Genomic DNA, 14123 nt, shown 5'->3' on the forward strand with positions numbered 1-14123 from the left:
AAAACTACAGAAACAAGCTTTCATTGTGCAGTTAGTCAACATTGGCACTGTCCCCAGAAATTAGAAATTGACACTATATAAATGTAATGCTTTCAGGACACAACATTCTCCGTAAATATTTAATTCTTTAATTAGTAACATTTTTTTCCAAGGCTTTGTTTAGGACATGATCGATATCCTGTATGCTACAGATTTAAGAGTCTTGTTTTCTTGCACAAAATATCAGATTATTTGTCTCTAATTGATTCTGCAGAAACCTATCCTTTTGCTGTGTTCCCAGGGTCTTGGTGCAGATTTGGAAACAAAACACTGTCTCTTGGGCCCTGGTTGACCAAGGTATTTGCTGAAAGGTTTAATGTAGCTGTTTTTCAGCACACAGACACTCTCTTCCATATTATTTGGTAGTTGCAGGATATACATTTCCACCCACGCACTGCAAATAACATTATCCTAGCCGTTCATATTTAAATATATTTTAAATTCAACCCATACACGTGACATTAAGAATAAATTGCCTTGATCTATTAATAAAAGGGCAAATATATATACTGACACTCTAGACCTTTTAAATGAACTCCCTTGAGATCCTTACATTGCAGTTAATGGAAAATTAATCTATCAGCACTTAACTATATGGCTGGTAATTCTTGTTTTCTTCACTTATTTTCTATGCTAATTCAGTAAGCTGTTAAAGGAAAATTTTGTCTTAGGTCAAATGGGATTTTATAATAATGAATATTTGTATGTAAACTAGCCACATTACTTGTACAACATAAACAATAATTATTCTGTGGTCCAGAGATGAAAAAATTAGTCTCCTTACGATAACACAGGAAGTGTGCGCAGGACAGCTGTACATTTCTGACATAATCAACGGGTATTTTTTATGGGTTTATCAACAAGAAAAAACAAAACTCTTTTAATGGTGTATTTAACAGACCAAGAAGTAGCAGATAAGAGATATTTACTGTTAGTGATTGCTTATACTTTAAATTAAGGACAGGTTACACTTCATAGACTTTGGTCTTTGTATAACTTTTACTTTTGTTACTTTCCTTGCAGTATTACTGTGGTGTCACTATTTTAATCAGTCTCAGGATATATTTGGAGATATGTGGTCACTTCTCTTACTCGGCATGTGACAGCAGAAATAAGTTTGCACATAAAGAGTGTAATGATGGTGGAGCTTATATGCTCCTCTCGCACTTGGAGGTAAGTAGGTGAAATTGTTAATTGACTTCATTTACTGATTTTAGCTCTTCATTAAAACAACATCTTTAACAACAATTCTTCTTTAATTGGGTGGAAAGACAACCCTATGTGTGCTTTGAGACATTACCTCAGTTGCTAGTAGTGTTTAGCCTTCAGTTACAGTCTAGCTCCTATTGACATTTCAATTTGTTTCCATTCATGTCTCACATAACTTGGAAAGTCCATAAAGCCATTCGCTGCCTACACCCATTTCTATGTCCATTGGAGGGAGCATCCAAGCCAAATTTTGTTCAGAAGCTGCAAATCCAGAGGTCTTTAAAAGCCATTAACGGCTGGCTAACATACCTCAACACGGCCAAGGACAACCCCCAGATATCAGCAAGAGGGCAGCTCATCTGCAAAGTCCATCAAATTGTATGGAAAACATGTAGCATATATGAGAAGTACATCTGGGATCTGGAATTCCTCTTGTTGAACTTGGCCTACACAGTGATACAATATATTTGTAAGAGGAAACAATTTGCCACGGTTTGCAAGTACATGATTGTTTTTAACATGATACGCAGGGATTTCATCTCTAGCCTTGTTTACTTAACTTGAATCTGTGGCCATGCTATGGAAATTCCAGTTTATAGCATATTATTCCTTCACAGCTTATTAGCTTCACAACAAGCCCTCACTGATCTCTGTAGCTGTAGTCACTGATCCTCAATTTTCAAAGCAGAGGCACTAAAGTCAAGTTCCAGTCCATTTCTTCCAATCTAAAAAGTGGGCAGGTGCTCTGTGAGAGGGAACAAGGTCAGCTAAAGCTGTTGAGAAACTAATTCCCCCCTTCCCTCTCCATTTCTCCAGCGCTGACTGGCACAGCTAGAGAGGCAAAGGCAGCTGTCAATCAGGCAGTGGGGTGGATCCCAAAATATTGTTAGGATCCATCATGGCTGCAGCATGGCTCTGCGCTGTAAGCATATAGTGGGCAATAGCCTGCTATATGTTGAGTTTTGGGTGATAGTAGGACATTAGTATATGTCCTCCTGTGAGCCTAAAGAGAACTATGACCAAAAAAGGTTGGGCCATACTTCTCTAACGTTCTCTCTAGTTCTCTCTTTAAATCTCTCTAATGGAGCACCAAGTAGCAGTAAAAACACGAGCTCAAATCTAATTGGCTGCTGTCTAAAAACATTTAATAGCGCACATGATTCAAGATTGCTCAAAAAGCATAACTACACCACACAACACAGGGCAAGCAGTAAGCAGATACAAGGAAGGCGATTCCTAACAGTGTCACAGCATATACTACTTTTCATCTACCAAAACAAATAACACATGAAGCATGAAAACAGATGAGAAAACTATTACAATGCATCAATAATGTGAATCAACATGCATAAAGACACACATAAACGTGCCACAAAAGTGTTTCTTATAAATCCAAAATAAAGAATTTACAACAGACACAATATACCTTTTAGAACCTTTTAGCCTTTTTTTAACATTTTAAAAGGTAAACTAGACAGCAGAACATAACTGCCATCACCGTCATTAGCCAGAAGGTCCTCCTCTGTGAGCCACTCTGAAGTTTGTTCACTTTAATACTTTGGCATGGGGTTCTCAAACTTCTGGGCCAGGCCTCGTCCATCTAGGAATTAGGGATAAGGCTGGGCTTGGTGTGAACCCAGTTTGTCTGAGTTCGTCTAAGCTTGCTTAAAACTCTAGTCGCTACCCCGCCTCCTGACCCAATCTGTGGCAGTAGATGTGGCAGGGGCATTCCCCACCCATTTATGACATCTATCTAGAACAGGGAATGCACCTACCTGCAACTGATTGGGTCAGGAGGCGGGGTGGTGGTCAGTGTTCTAAGCGGGCTTTAGTGAACTGATGCACCTGATGGCCACTGGAGAGCTTACATTGGACAAGGGAATGGCAGAGCTTAACCCAAAGTAATAAAGTCAAAGACCCAAGTGAAGAACAAATGGAACCAACATCTGAGGAAGGTTCCTGCCCAACAAAGATCATAGCAAGTAACTTGTTGTGTGTGTCCTTACACAGGGCTTTTAGCTTTATAATACAACAACCATTCCTGCTTTCCCTTTTGAATTTTTAAGCTTTAGAGTTTATATTTCCAGTAGTATAATGGTGTAATATAATACAAACAAGAAAAGTTATAATCCTGATGAACAAAGCATGTATCATAAATCCTATGTGCACTGAAACAAGGCAGGAAGTATTTTTATAACTTTCCAAGCCTTGAAATTGGAAGCCTCTGCATTGCTTTTAGCTTTGTGGAAGTCCATTAAACGAGACAGGAAAAGCAAATGTGCTACTTGTTAACTCAGCGTCTAATCATGGCCCTTACTAAGCAGCTGATTGCACGAAGGTGTGTGACATCATGCTCTAAGCCCTGCAATTGTCTAAGGATGTCATGGCAACTCAGGTATTTTTAGAAATCAGTAGCCAAAAATTATATATAATTCAGATTCCTTCCTTGTCTCTCAAATCTTCTGTTTTATTTAAGTATAAATATGTTTCATTCTATGTTTCTATTCAGCAGGTAAAATTGAAGTCTGGATATGTAGGCAATCGATAATACATTTATTATCTATTATGGATATGTAGGCAGACATTATGTAGACAAGTCTTTCATGTATTACAATTAAGGCTGCGTTCATATCTATGTGATGTGGGAGCGCATTTGTGAAGTTGTAAAGAATCCTGCTTCACATATTGCAATGTTAGGTGCGTTACGTACTTCTTAATGGCACCTCAACACACCTACCCATTGCATGCGTGTCGTGTTGCACCACATCACATGGTCACCTATTACCATCGGATGTGGAGCCACGTGATTTAAAAAAAAAGATGCTTGTACTTCTTTCATTGCAACTTAGTAGGCGATGTTGCTTCGCAGAGGTATGAATGGATGGTTTATGGACTCTCAACAGCAAGATGATCTGAAAACTGACCCTGAGACATAAAGAATTCCAGTCCACATATAACATGCAACAGTTTTCATGCAATAATGCTGTCCAAGAATGTCCTGCTCCGAATTCAGAACAGTAGTGCAATGATTCTAATGCTATTACCAATACAAATGTCATTTTAGAGTAATTTGTGTCTGAAGCAAAGACTTTGTCCCACTTCCACATGGTGTTGGTTGCTAGGACTGTTCTGGCCCACAGGCATAACATTTATTAACTTACTTACCTAGCTTCTCAGAATCAGCCACAAGAAAGTGCTATAGAGAAACACTTCTTTTACAACAGAGCACACTGTTTTCTATGGTAAGTTCTCAGCCCATGAAGAAAGGAACAAGTGTATTCTAGTAACTCAGCCTCCATTTTGGAACAGGGCAGAAGACAATCTGATGCCCTCCTGAGGACATGTGTGGAGTAAATGCCCAGATTTCCTTTCCTGTAGGGCCCACTTTTTTCTCTTTATATTTGTGAGCTATCACTCTATTAAAATGTTAATATATTGATTGTATGTTTTCATGTTCTTTTTTTACCAGTTTCACCCACCGTGTTTTGTTAATAAAGCTTCAAGATTTCATCCAGTCTGGCTAATTGCAGAAAAGGAGGGTTTAGCTGCATGTCGAGCTATACAGGTCACAGGGTAACGTGTAGCGTGAACAGAACAAGGACATTGGCAGCTTAGGGCCATGAGGCTGCTGATGTCCTAGCAACCAATTAGGTTTGGTGTACAGCATCATTGGTTGCTAGGACAGCAGCAGCCCAGATGCAGCCAGTGTCTTAGCAACCAGTTAAGCATGGCCGCACAATGTCATCGGTTGCCAAGAGACTGGTGGATCAGAGACCTTCTGTGTTCTAGCTACCAATCAGGCGATACCATGGTTGCTAGGACGTTGATGGCTCTGAGGCTGTTAGCGTCCTCACAACCAGTGAAGCTCAGCCTCACAGCGTCCTCCAGACCTATGTTTCTGACATGTTAATGAATTTGTTCCATTCACCGACATTTGTTGTATGTCGGCATAGACAGAGCCTAGGGTGACAATGCTGCTCCTCCATACATACAGTAGAGTGAATATTAAATAACTGGCAGTATCTCCAAGTCAAAATAAAGGAAAAGAAAATACTGAATAAAGAAAACAAATGCATCCACCACATGTAAGGAATGACAAAGCTGCAATATATTACATTTATGTTTTACTGTTGTAAAGATGTCATTGACAACAAAATCTATATGCCGATACAGGAGGGGCATGCAAAGTGCACCATGGTGAAAAGTGGGTGGGGCAAATTTGATTAGATTACAAATGGCTTATTATAAATACATATTCATTCCCTTTGGCCTACTGTTACTGGTTTAGCCAATCGTTTAAAACTGTGATTTGGATGACATCATCAATTTTTAAGAGGAATCTATTGTGCAAGCTGTAAAGCCAATGGTCTTATCTCTGCAGTCCTGTGCCCCTGCAATATAAGAATACCCTTACCAAAAGAGGATACAATAGTGTAGGCAGTTCCAAATATTTTGTCACGACCCAGTATTATCACCAGTTGACACTCTAAAATGTCCGGGACTCCCAAGTGTCAGCGCACAATGCTTCATTTGAGGAAGTTGGGCTGAATGTCACATGATCAACTGGACCCGGAAGTGGCAAAATTAGTACTGAATGACAGTGGGGAGCAGAGCGACAGGGGACTGGAACTCAAAGGTAGGCAGAGGCACCAGACAGTGCCTTACACAGGTAGGCAGGGGGGGATTTGGCTTTCCAGTGTTACAACAGGTGTTCTTCAAGGCCGTGAAGCAACGTCCTCCTCCCCATATTCATTTTCATCAATATATTTACATTCATAAGTTTGCTTTAAGTTACTCATACTCAGTAATGTCAGCAGCTATTTGTGAATTCACTGCCTTCAAGGCATACAAAAGACAGATGTGCTTTAGGATTAAAGTCTGGCTTTTTTCATTCCTAATCCTAGTTCTGTTCACACTCTCTATGTCCTAGAGGCTTAAGCCCAACATCAGCTCATTAGTCCTCTTCCAAGAAAAACAAGCATTTAACCCTATGTGCGTATGACATATCTGCTCCATTGGGACAACTATACACTGTCCAGTGTGCCATTTGTATCTTGGCATTGCTATACCATAAAACGGCATGCCTGCAGGCTAAAGAGAAGGCGTCCAGTTTTCTTTCGTTAAGTGCCATTCTTGCAGCCGGCAGGGGTACACACAATCTTAGTTTAAACTTTCCACATGGATACGGGTAGACTGCTCAGATATGCAGCTGGAATCCAGTTTTGTTTTATGTGCACATGAAACTATAGTGTTTGTCTCTTGATATCGAAGGAGATCTATCATGAACGTTCCTGAAAGAATCGGGAACCGCTCTAATGATAATCAGGTTCCAGTTTACCTAGCAATGGATTTGGAACAGGTGTTGTGTGGATGTAATAGTCTCATTCAACCCTTTGCACGTGGCTATTTACATGGCTATTTACACTAATACACTTCTAGCTAACTATGCATTAAAAACAGGGATTGATACATTCAAGGTTTTCACTACATCTGTCTCACTGCACCAGTTTCATAGCAATAATGATAAACCTTCCTCATTAGTTTGAAAACAAATTAAATAGAAAAAGTGGGAAAAGGTAAATCAAGTTTCTTTTTAGAGCCAATTCACACCAGCCGCTGTGCTAAACCCATAGCGGCTGATGTGGGTTGCCCAACACAGTGCCGACGCGCCGATCCTGGCACATCACACTGTGTTCTTTTTTTTTTTAGACCTTTATTGAAAATTCACAAGTGACATTTCATTTGGTTCTACGGGCACAGCAGGCTGCGGGGCAGTTGAACGACGTTGCATCCGGTTGCGCTGAAAAAAAAGTACAGCATGTCGTATTTTTTTCAGCGCACACCACCACGTTCTCATCACCACCCGATTGGTGTGAACCAATCCTGTCCGTGACAAAACTAAGTGCTTTGTCTTCCATTGGGGTTGCGCTGAAAACAACAGCCAGAGCCAGGGGCATCCCAAGGCAAAGTGTCACCCGGAGTGGCCACTGGGTGGCACCCAGTCACATCACTAGGGGGGTCCCGCCGGTTCCCCTCCTTTCTTGTGCAAGTGTCAGGGTCTAGGTCCAGGATCCGAGTGTTCTACTTTTTAGAGGGGGTAGTAGAATATATAGGGACACCGGCACTCCAAATAGTGAATCAAATACGTCTGTTTATTGACGTACGAGCAGCATAAGGTGATGCACTCAATGCGATGTTTCAGGGTCTCAAAGGATTCCCTTCAAGTGTTCTGCCTGATGAAGGGGATCCTGTGAGACCACGAAACGTCCCATTGAGTGCATCATGTTATGCTGCTCGTACGTCAATAAACAGGCGTATTTGATTCACTATTTGGAGTGCCGGTGTCTCTATATATTCTACTAGCTAAATATCACGGTGGCCAGCCATCGACAGCCGCAGCACCCACCTTTATTACTTTGAAACGGCGGTTTCGAGTGCGATGGGTTCATGGACTTTTTTAAGAGGAGGTGAAACCAAAATGACGCCACTGGCCAGAACAGTCCCAATGCATTCTGATGTGAATTGGCTTTTATAGTGTAACAGAACAGTTTCAAGAACAATCATCCATGCATACAGGATGGAAATCCAGAGCACTGAATCAGCGCATGTATGCCATATAGAAAATAAAGCAACAAACATCGGTCTACACAAAACCCCCATCACAGTAGGTATATTAAGTTACAAGATAGTTCTGGTGCAACATTAATCTTGCATTTCAGGTTATAATAACGTAACTGATAAGATAAACTTAGAGAAAGGGGTTAATTTACTAAAGTCAAATAGGCTGTTCACTTTGTAAGGGAATTTGCACTTTGCAAGGGATGTTTCCCTTAGTTTGGTGAATGTGGTTATATTTCACTTTGCAAAGAATACCCAATCACATGGAAGGAACATTTAAAAAAAACATATTTTTGCTTGCATATAATTGGATGATAAAAGTCAGCAGAGTTGCACCTCATTTATTAAACTAAGGAGAAGCTTCTCCTACAAAGTGCAAATTCCCTTTGCAAAGTGAACATCCTGTCTGCCTTTAGTAAAACAACCCCAAAGTCTCAAATGAATGCATCATGCTACAGAAATGAATACACTCTTTCATAAAGCAATACATTTTAGTACATTTAGTACATTTTATTTTGTTGTATTACATTGGAATTGTGTTCTGCACTTCCAGCCAGGAGGACCAAAGTTTGTCAAATTTATTTGGGCACCAGCAGGCTTCACAGATCATTATATATTGTGGAAGTGCTTGGTTTACTAGCTTCTTCCAACAACCAAATGTTGGAGGGTCAGAACATTTCCACTGTATTGCTATAACTTTTTTTGCATTAAAGCAGCTTCTCAACTTTTTTCAGTCGTGGAACCCTTCAAAAGTATGAAAAATCTTGAGGCAGTCTAAAGTGTAAGAGATTTTAAAGGGGGATCCAATGCAAAAACACAAAAAAGTGGGGTTCCCCTTCACATCTAAGTCCCCCCTTCACATCAGAGCCCTCCTTTTACGGCAGAGCCCCCCTTTACATTAGGAGTCCTGCCCTTCATATCAGAAGCCCCCATCACACCAGAGTCTTCAGCCCACCTTCACATCAGAGTCCTCATTCACCCTTCATATCAGAGTCCTACCATCCCAAGATTTTGAGGCGCCCCTGAGGAAGCCAGAAAGCACCCTATGGTGCCACTGCACACTGGTTAAGGAAGGCTGCATTAAAGTATAAAGAACAGAGAAGGAGTTTAGTACAGTTGGGTAAATCTGACTCCTCCGAATTGCCTAATAAACATCTAGAGGGATCACAAAAAGGTGCATCAAGTTTGCACAGGGCTTTACATACAACAGTGGCCTGTAAAAAAACAAATCACCTTTTACCTGTTTTTCTACTGTTAGTTTGAAAATTAAATGGATGGAACTATTGGAGTCAGTGTAGGAAGGTGGATGCAGGGGATGGTGGGGTTTAGTGCCGGTACTTTTGGAGCCCAGTATGATAAGCCTTACTCTTTGTTTAGATTTAGAGGTAAGGAAAAGGGTTGGCTTATGCCCCTTTCACATTATTCCATTGTGGTATCGCTTGATGAAAATTGCCACGGTGCATTACTTTAATGTTTTGAATGGTACCCCAACACACTGTTACAGTAGCAGAAAGCACACCTGCACTGCCATGTGTTGGGGTGCGCTTAGAAATTTTCAGGTTAAGGGATAGGGCTACAGTATATCTCAGAAAAATATGGGAGGCAAAGCATGTCAATATCTACATCCCATATTTAATTTTAGTCAGCCCAAAATTAAATTTACTGTTTAAGGTTATAGTGGAAATCAAAATCATTTTGCATTAATTTTTTTACGTTGCAAATCTAATATACAGTATTTGTGATTGTACATATCCAAATAATAAAAGCCCCATTATGCTACTGAATGTAATATATAATTTTTTACTTTATAGTATAACAGAACAAAGACATATCAGATGTGGCTATCTAATAGTAGTATTGTTGATGTCACACTGCCTCCATGCATGTGCACAAAGGTGCACCAGGAGAAACTCAGTGGAATTTTCAGCCTGCTGACTAGAATATCTTTTCAGCTTGCCATAATGATGCAGAGCTGAGCACAGGGAACAGAAGCTTACAGGCTGTGGGCGCTTTGGAAGAACAGCAGAGATTTAAAGCAACTTTATGAGGTAAGTGTGGCTTACAATTTAGCCAAGCACATACTTAATTTATTGCTAGCAGAGTATCTCAAATTGGCATCTTTGGGCAAGTTTAACAGACCTGTCCTATTGGTGTCGGCATATTAAAGCTGAACTTAAGCTAAATACACAATTGAAATTGAAGCTGTTTTACCCTCCTAGGAATTTGTAATTTTATTCATCAAGTCCTGGCAGCAGAAAAGCACAGATACGAGAGCCAAAGTTGCTAATTTAGTTAAGCAATTCACCTTGGTCACCTTCCTGCCCCCAGCCTGTGACTGGGCAATAAAAGATCAGATGGAGCCTGATGAATGCACCCCTCTGCTCACTCTGCTGTCTCCTCCTGTCAGCACATGTGCACTGCGGGACACCTGATTGCCCTCTAGTGCTGCCCCTCCTTCTCTTCTGAGATATTACTGTACAGGGGATTAAAATGAAGACACATCAGGTACTTACAATAGTTGCATTTAAAATAACATGAAATTCATGTTTTTATGAATACATGACTGCATTCAATGGTGTTTCCTCTAATTGTTGTCTGGAGTTCAGGTTTAAACAATATGAAAAATTGAAATGTTTACCAAAAAACTTTATAAAAATGAATGTTGGAATATTATTTTAATGAGCTGTGGTAAGCAAAGGTTTGTTTTAGGGGAGTTGTATCTAGATATATTAATGACATGGTCAAACCAGCCAAATGTTTCCACAAATGTTACCCGGTAATCTCTCTGTGTGACAAAGAAAAATAACTGCATTTCACATCACAAATAGCATACTCAATGGAAACATGATGGGGAAACGCTTGTGTGTTATCTGATTAATCTACACATGCAGTGCGCAGATTAGTGCTATTTATGAAAGCATGTGCACAGTAATCACAGTATCAGGTAATCGAATAAATAAATATTCAGAGCTCCTAAAAATAAATACGTGGCGTGATTTGTCAGGAACGCATAGAAGTTTTAGTACTGGACCCTGACTAATACAGAGTATAGACTTCGCATTGGGGAAACAACCCCAGAAATGTATAGGATGTCCACACAAATGCTCAGATGTGATGATTCATTGTGTAGAGTATTCATCAAAACCATTAACAACTAGTAAACTCTTGATTTGGTGGAGTAGTCAGTTTAAATTTATAAAGTGAGACACTAATTGCAGCTAAGGTCTAAAATGATTGAGAATTGGGAATTGTGAAAATAAAAGCATGAACAGAACTTTAAAAAAAAAACCCAGAATGAAGCAATAGCAATGATGAATAAAACCTAAGCAAAGGGAAGCAAAATAGTTTCCCATTAGATGCAACCATTCGATTTTCCCATTCAGACTAAGAACAAAGACCAGATTTGTTGCTGTGGGAGATACCAAAGTTTATGTGTAATACAATAGGCAATCCAAATGCAAAGGCTGTAAGAAATGTGCAGCACTCCTTAAATAAATAGAGTTCATGTTATGTGATATGATTATAAAGTTCTAGATTGCCCTTGCACATTCTAAATTTAAACTTGAATATATTTTATTGGATAGCCAATTACTGGTAAGGTGTGTATTTTTTTATGGAACCTAAATGCATACTTAATATTCACATGAGCCAACTATTATTAAAAAAAAAAAAACCTCAAGAACATGTTTTATATGACAAACCAGCATCATGGTATCAACATGTAAAGACAAACCACGAAGGTCACATGTAAGCTTAAAACCTAACAGGACCAGTAACCATCCTCCAATTTGTGGAAGTCAGAAACCTGAGAGGGTATTTCTGGTTACTTGCCACAAATTGTAAAAGCATTCAATGTCACTTTTCTCAAATAATTAAATATAACCATCCAAAATCAATACATATAATTTTATGATTTACAGGCACCTTAAAATATCAATGAAATTACATTTCAGACTGATGGGGTTTTACATCCCAATCTGTTGTGTCCAGAGGAACAAAATGCATACATTTAGAAAAGCACGCTCAGGAATATCACTGAAATGTTTCACTGGTATGCCTTGAATGTCTGGCATTTTGTATGTACAGCTAACGTGTGAGAGCCGATAGTCACACACTGAACATTTACAAAAGGAATGATTCCAATATTTCCATTTTCAAACACTCATGCCAATTAATATTATTACTACAACCTTTACGGCTATTAGTACTACTACTATTATGACTACTGCTACAAAGAACTATAATTTATAATAATCTCAATATTATCTTCCTATCTATGTATGATCTATCTATCTATCTATCTATCTATCTATCTATCTATCTATCTATCTATCTATCTATCTATCTATCTATCTATCTATCTTCGTTGCACATGTTTGCATAAAATTGTAGAGTGATATAATCCCAAAATGAATGCTTTCAGAATAATTTTACAATATTCTTAAAAAATAAAATATATTATTGTTATTACACATCAATTCCAAGCACCTAATTAATATTTCAGCAGTATGGAAAACAATCACCTTATAAAATATACTGCAAATAGTCCTATATCTATATTCTTTACAATAAATAAATATGTTTATACAATTACTTTCATTGCATGTTGTTTAATATGTTGTTAGGTTAGGTAAGCTTGGGGCTACTTATTGTACTGAATGCATTAGTAACTCATAGAATAGTTCGGTTAGTGTTTGTATTCTCAGCCAAGTGTCCATCCTTACCAAAGCAGATTGTTTCCAGTAGTCCTGCAGAGCTGTGTTCTCACTCATGAGCTGTGCGGGGGTCTTTTTTATATAGCAGCTCAGCTAACAGCCTGGGAGTGGCAAGCAGACATGGGACACAGAAGAAACAAGATCTGGAAGAGCAAAAATAAAAAAAAGTAAAAAACAGCCTGTGGATGGCTCACAGCCAGGCAAAGGGCATCCCTAGAATCACCACACAATACTCAGCATCATCATAAAGCCAGGTTTAAAGTGACATTAAAGGCAACTTTTTTTTTCCCCTTACTCCAACGTTAATTAAAGCACTTACCTTAAATGATGTCTCTTAATCCGATCTTGTTGTTCTTTCCTGATGTTTTCAGCCTTCTCTCCACCGATGCGGCGGGTGTCCGATCCAGCGCTGACTCCTCTGGGCTTGCTGGCACTTCCTGTCCCACGGTGTCTGCATGCGGGTTCACGCTGTCCATAGACTTACCTTGTGAACTGCAAGATCCTTTGCGGCCGCCCGAGAATGTTCACATTTTCCGACAGGAGCGCTCGGGTAAGACACAGGTAAGTTTAAACCATTGTTAAAGTTTTTTTTTTTTACTTTTTGCATATATCTACTACTTGCTAGCAGTAGATATATGCAAAAAAAGCTGAGGGTTTAGAAACCCTGTAAGTGGATAAGCTATCGTACTTATGGAAACAAATAATAACTAAAAGAAAATTCAAAGTACATTTTCCTTTTATGTTTTCTTTTTAACTGGACTTGTTGCTACTATGTGTTTCCAAGTTCGAAATGTTCCAATTTAATCCACAATTAATACTTCTTTTATGTCTTACAATGACGCACGCCATTAGGTGTCGTGCAGATGGCAGCATCCGAAAACAATATCCAAGGATGTAGAGCCAAGTTTGGAAACACCATTTAAACCATGGGGGAGTGCTACTTGCTGCAATAATTATTCAGCTGGAAGTACATAAACATTTTAAAAAATTTACTAATTATACAAACAAGGGGTTATTATCATATAGGCACATAGTTAGTCAAGCTGAAAAAAGGCACAAGTCCATTGAGTCCAGGGGCAGACCATGGGGGACCATTTAAACCATGGGGGAGTGCTACTTGCTGCAATAATTATTCAGCTGGAAGTACATAAACATTTTAAAAAATGTACTAATTAAACAAACAAGGGGTCATTATCATATAGGTACATAGTTAGTCAAGCTGAAAAAAGGCACAAGTCCATTGAGTCCAGGGGCAGACTGGGCCGGGGGGCAGGGTGGCAATTGCCCCACGGGCCTCTCCAATGCCATCACGAATGGCCCCTCGACCCCCGCTGCCACCTGCACCCGGCCGCCCTCTGCATCGATGCAGCTCTGTGATCGGCGCGGGCGCTGCTCCTCAAGGGGGTGCTCGGGAGGCCCCAGCAGGAGGCCCTCTAACATGCCTGATTAGAGGGCTGCGTCTACCTGGTCCAGCCAGCCTGGATCGCCTCTGCATGCGATCCGGGCTGGCTGGATCAGGCAGACGCTGCCTTCTAATCAGGC

At 39.7% G+C, this 14123-nt stretch overlaps 1 protein-coding gene across 1 annotated transcript in view; it reads right to left on the reverse strand.

Annotated features, from left to right (window-relative positions):
- CILP (cartilage intermediate layer protein) overlaps positions 1-12619 on the reverse strand; it is a 34046-nt gene extending 21427 nt beyond the window's left edge. Inside the window, exon 1 of the mRNA XM_018572242.1 lies at positions 12591-12619. The gene's annotated coding sequence lies outside the window, so the exon portion shown is untranslated. The remainder of the gene's footprint in view (positions 1-12590) is intronic.
- Between the last annotated feature and the right edge of the window lie 1504 nt (positions 12620-14123).

The sequence above is a fragment of the Nanorana parkeri genome, unplaced genomic scaffold, assembly GCF_000935625.1.
Source record: "Nanorana parkeri isolate BGI_ZX_2015 unplaced genomic scaffold, ASM93562v1 scaffold1974, whole genome shotgun sequence".
Lineage (NCBI taxonomy): Eukaryota > Metazoa > Chordata > Amphibia > Anura > Dicroglossidae > Nanorana > Nanorana parkeri.